At 35.6% G+C, this 5951-nt stretch overlaps 1 pseudogene across 2 annotated transcripts; it reads right to left on the bottom strand.

Moving 5' to 3' along the window:
- Nucleotides 1-1811: 1811 nt before the first annotated feature.
- On the bottom strand, nucleotides 1812-4072 carry LOC149218382 (pentatricopeptide repeat-containing protein CRR2, chloroplastic pseudogene; annotated as a pseudogene). Of its 2 annotated transcripts, XR_016249154.1 has the most exons (3): nucleotides 3876-4072; nucleotides 3632-3762; nucleotides 1812-3450 (listed from the first exon to the last, which is right to left on the bottom strand). The product of XR_016249154.1 is annotated as a pentatricopeptide repeat-containing protein CRR2, chloroplastic pseudogene, transcript variant X2 (transcript). The 2 variants fall into 2 exon arrangements; XR_016249153.1 differs by having other exon boundaries at nucleotides 3632-4072.
- Between the last annotated feature and the right edge of the window lie 1879 nt (nucleotides 4073-5951).

The raw sequence follows: 5951 nt of genomic DNA, 5'->3' as shown, positions 1-5951 counted from the left end.
TTGATTTCAATGTAAATGATTTCTAATCATATTTGATTGCTTGCACTAAATGCATTGATTTCAATGTAGATGGTGATTTCTAATCCTATTTGATTGCTTGCACTAGATGCATTAATTTCAAGTAGATGTTGATTTCTAATAATATTTTATTGCTTGCACTAGATGCATTGATTTCAATGTAGATGATTTCTAATCCTATTTGATTGCTTGCACTAAATGCATTGATTTCAGTGTAGATGGTGGTTTCTAATCCTATTTAATTGCTTGCACTAGATGCAATGATTTTAGTGTAGATGTTGGTTTATAATCCTATTTTCTTACTTGCACTAGATGCATTGATCTCAATATAGAAATTGGTTTATAATCCTATTTTCTTACTTGCACTAGATGCATTGATTTGAGTGTAAATGTTGATTTCTAATCCTATTTGATTGTTTGCATTAGATGCATTGATTTCAGTGTAAATGTTGTTTTCTAATCTTATTTGTTTGCTTGCATTAGATGCATTGGTTTCAGTGTAGATGTTAATTTCTTATTTGATGTAAGATGGTACATTAATTTTAAAGTGATTGGATTAACATTGTGCATTGATTTCAATGTAAGTACAAAAAATTATTGACAATGTACATTGATTTTTGTGTTATAGTAATTCAACCTATTAATATTGGAGAGAAAGAGAGACAAGGTTTGATGTTTAGTACAATAGCTCGAGTTAAAGATTTAAATGGTTTACGATTTAACCTGTCAATTTCATATAATCGATATGAAAAGATGACAAAAGTAACAAGGTGGCAATAAGAATAGTAGAAGAAAATAGTTTGAGATTAATCACAATGAAGACTATTTGTAATTGACTATATTCTTATTATTCACATTTTCTATATTCAACACTATTATATTGTCATTTTACATTCAAAAAAATCATTTCATCATTAAAGTTATTAACAATATTTATCATCTCAACAAACTAAGGTAGCTAAGCAAATTTAAAATTAAAATGACCAGATTAATTTGAGACATATTTAAAATGATTATATTGATATTAGATGAATTTACATATTATTGATAAAATTAATCACATGTTCGTTATATTTTCTTAGGTCGCACACGACTAAAACCAACTTAGATTCATCTTAACTCCGGATCTATCAAGCGCTGAGAGGGATCAAATCTCCCGAGGTGCAAACCTTTCTTCAAGTTTTGCACTCAAAAAAGAGGTTTGCAACTCGAGAGATTTGATCCCTATCAGCGCTTGATAGATCCGGAGTTAAGATGAATCTAGACTAGTAGGAATTTTCAATGCAACTGTAAAAGTTTGCAAAACCTATTGAAGGGAATGCCCTTTATGTTTTACATAATCATCATTAACAAAAAATATAAGGAAAAACAAACTGCTATAAAGACAATTCTTTGTTTGATAAATATTTCATAGACATTATTACAAATTGAAAATAGTTCACTTAAGTTTCCTAAAGCTAAAGCTCATGTTCAATAGCCATTAATGGAATGTCATTGAACCCTTTTTTAAATTGCTCAGAGATTTTTCATAATTGGCAAGTGTCAAAAGTGTGCATAATACAATGAAATATAGCTGGACAAGCATGAAACAACTACAAATGTTAATAATAGTGAATTTTGAAAATATAGTTTTCCCCTGGAAATTTTTGGGTGCACTTTATTTGACATGTAGTGGATTCAATGTGTTTTGTATTGAGGAAGTTAAACATTTTGACAGAAAGGGGGAGAACCATGTACTCATTTATGCTTATTTATTTTGCGTAAAATACGATTACCTTTATGTATAAACGTGAATTTTGCATGTTAACTCTTTTTGCTAAACATTACAACCTGAATTTGGGAACAAGAAACCAAAATATTTAGTCACAAGATTTCAGGACAGGCCAGTAAACAAGATTGTTGTTATGCAACTTACCCAGTGTTCTTATTCTCAAAGTTCATTACCAGTAATCCCCACATGAGCACAGGCCATTCTTGAAATGATGGAAACGGGTGGCATCCCTCACAATAATTTCTCGATCAACAATTTTGGAGATGAATTTGGTAGCTGTGTGGCAATCACTACACACACGAAGATTTTTTATGATCAGGATAGGAGTGCCAGGGAATGTGTTTATCAGCCCAAACGCAATAGCCAGCTTCTCACTGTGGCTATTCAGGATGTATTCTTTCTCTTTGTTGTCAACTTTATATATCACACAATCTGTTTCAGGTACATATCCTGATTCCTTCATCTTCTTGAACAAGTACTCCAATGTTGCATATATCTTCTTTGTTTGTGGGTGAGATTTATCTCCCTGGAAGAATGTATGGATCCGACTTCTAATCTCAATCCAACTACACCCTGGTTTCTTGGTTAGCCCCCTCTCTCTCATCATCGTTCTCACTTTAGCTACACCATCCCACCTGCCAGCTGCAGCATAAATGTTAGACAACACTACATAATTCCCTGCATTTGTTGGTTCTGAGTTGAAAAGTTTCTCTGCTGCATGTTCTCCTAGTTCTACGTTGCAATGCATTCTGCAGGCACCAAGCAAAGCGCCCCACACGCAAGGTTTGGGCTCTAAAGGCATGCTTTGGATGAAGCTCTTTGCCTCATCTAATCGTCCAGAGCGGCCAAGAAGGTCAACCATGCAAGCATAATGCTCCACAGTGGGTGTAATTCGATAATCTTGATTCATTTGGTTAAAATTTCGCCAGCCCTTATCTACAAGACCTGCATGACTGCAAGCTGACAGAACAGCAGTGAAGGTGACATCATTTGGCCTCATGCCTAGCTCTTGCATTTGGTGGAAAAGCCTTAGAGCATCCTCACCACGACCATGCAAACCAAATCCTGAAATCATCGCAGTCCACGAGATAACATTCGCTTGAGACATCTTCCGAAACACTTGATGCGCATCCTCTAAACACCCACATTTTGCATACATGTCTATCAGTGCATTCCCCACTGCTACATCTAAATCAAACCCACATGTGATTACATAGGAATGGATCCCTTTACCCTGTTGCAGAGCTGCTGATTGACCATAACTCGACAAAATACTAGGAATTGTTGCCGAATCTACCTTCACTCCAGCCAGTTGCATATCCCGAAAGACCTTCAAAGCTTCACTTGAATTTCCAACTTGACAGAAACCCGAAATCATGGCATTCCATGAGACCACATCTCTTTCACGCATTTTGTCAAACACATGTTGTGCATCCTCTATTCTCCCAAATTTGCCATACATGGCTACAAGAGCACTAGCCACAACAACATGAGATTGAAGCCCAGCTCTGAGTATACTTCCATGCATCTCCCTGCCTTGACGCAGCGAACCGAATGCTGCACAAGCCTTGAGAAGGGAAGGGAAGGTGAAATGGTCCGCCTGCATGCCAGCCTGTTGCATTCTGAAACAAAGCCCAAGGGCCTCCCCATAACATTCATGCCTGACATATGTTGCAATAATCACATTCCATGAGAAGACATTTTTCTTGGACATTTTGTCAAACATTTTCATTGAATCCATCAGTTCCCCACATTTACAGTACATAGTCATCATATTGTTTTCTATATTAACATTTTGGTGAAGAATTCCAAACTTGAGGATACAGGCATGGATTTGCATACCTTGTGAGAGGGCTTTCATGTGGGCACACGCCTGTAATAGAGAGGCATACGCATCTGAATCCACTTCAATGCCGCCACGCTCGTTGTTCATATCTCGAAACGCCATCAGCGCCTCTTGCATTCGGCTCTCTCTGCAGAGTGCGATAATGCCGTTAACGTTGGCTTGACCCTTCAGATTAACATTAGCAGAAATATAATTGTTTTGAAGCGATCTAGTAGACAATGAAAGCCTGTGGAGCTTAACTGCCATGGATTCGAGCTTCTACTCATCACTCTTTCATTCTGCAAACACTTTTATTGAGGGGTTGTTCTATATGCTAAAATGATTTCATGTCACTCGCATTTTTCCGGCTTTGGGATTTGTTGAATGATTATAAAAGAACACAATAGTTTGATATCTTAGATATAGAAAGTTGATTTGCCCAATAATTGATTTAGATGGTTGGGCTTTGGGATTTGTTGAATGATTATAAAAGAACACAATAGTTTGATATCTTAGATATAGAAAGTTGATTTGCCCAATAATTGATTTAGATGGTTGATTTGCCCAATAATTGCTTAGTGGCCCATGATTTGCAATGTTCTATATAACTAAACTATGATGGAAGGTTAAAAAAGTATAATAATAAGTAGCAGGGTTTTAGTGCATCTTTTGATCAAAGCCTTTAAATTGTGATATTGCACCTAGAAAAGATTTGGTAACCACAAAATGGGCTTCTAGTTGAAGTATATTATTCTATTTTGTTAATTGTGATAGTGTACCTAAAAAAGATTTGGTAACCACAAAGTGGGCTTCAAGTTGAAGGAAGTGTTTACTCTATTTCTAACAAGTTTACAAGAAGCTGAAGGAAAAATTATGATGGGGTGTGTAATGGTAAGTGTTATTGAAGTTTTCTCTTTGCAGCTTGTGAATTTTAATTTGGGAATTTAAGTTGGTCATTAAATAATTCTTAAGATTACAATTTTATATGGGGTATTATAGTTAGTGATAAGTCAAGTTACATTATAGATTTTAAAATTTCATTGTGTGTGCCTAAGTTGAGTGTAGCATAGTTGGATTGACCATGCTTTAATTCTTATGCTTAGTAGCCTCTCTATATGTATCCTAAATTAGTATTTTTACAAGGCCAACCATGATGGGGTAATTATGCTTTCAGTGCAAGGATCTCTATGCATGGTTTCTTTTGAGTAATGCCTAAGGGGTCTTGAAATGTGGGTATTAATTCAACAAACCCTATTTCCCATGTTGTTTGCCTACTTAAATGTTCCATGACCTGTTATTTTGCTAAAAAAACTAGTGCTACCCTCTCATTCTTTCCTTGCATTTTCTTGCTAGTAGCTAATACTCATGTTTAATTGTAGTGTTGAAATCTTTTCTTAGCTACTTGTTCTCAATAGATTAGTACAATTATGGCTCATTTTCATGGTGGTAGAAGAGAAGGTACTACCTTTGATCCATAAACTGTTGTGGATATTCCACTTGATAGTTCATCATGACAGATCTCATAAAAATATATTTAAAATTTGAAATTCTACACTATCACCATTTTCTTAGCTTTTTAGATCTATAGATTTATTGTTAATAATGCATGCATGTGAATTTAAAATTATGCAAAAAATAGAGAACAATGAAATGAAAGCTCACACACACATTTGACACAATATATGCTTTGGGAAACCCTTTCAGGAGAAAAACCCAACTAGAAGGTGAGGTCACTCTGCTCTCTTTCTCTAAAGGAAATATGGATGTGAGTACAAAGAAGTATGGTATGTGGCCCGTTGGCTGCTACAATGCACAAATCCTTTGTGTATCCTCTATCTGTTGGAAATAATAATGAGAGGGGGGATGAATTAGTATTTACAAATCAATAACTTTTTCATTTCCATAATCAGATTTATATACGCTACTTCAGACAAGGGAACTTGCGTGTGCACGCAACTATTCTTAAGGCAACCAGCGTATATCCAGTGAACTTATGATTCAGTTGATTCATCATATGTTGATCTTTAATCAGTGCATCAGTACTTTATTAAACATTAAACAGTAACCATGCGCAGTAATAACAGAATAAACCATCACACATAAGCAACACACATGAACACCAAGATTTAAGGTGGAAACCCAATGTGGGTGAAAACCACCTGTTGATGTCATCTCTGTCTTCTTTTAATAATAAGAAAATTTGTTTACAATCTTGTACTGGTGCAGACTCATACCAGTACGCAGGCACCCACCTGCAAAAGGCTACATCCTTCTCTCATTTTCCATCTTCTTCTCGAAGGGAGCTACAACCCCCTAGTTCTTGTACTAGCTGATATA

This window comes from Pinus tabuliformis, chromosome Q (genome assembly GCF_031772625.1).
Source record: "Pinus tabuliformis cultivar Carrire ecotype Pingquan chromosome Q, CPIR1, whole genome shotgun sequence".
Taxonomy (NCBI): domain Eukaryota; kingdom Viridiplantae; phylum Streptophyta; class Pinopsida; order Pinales; family Pinaceae; genus Pinus; species Pinus tabuliformis.
This window is presented reverse-complemented; position numbering and strand designations above follow the sequence as displayed.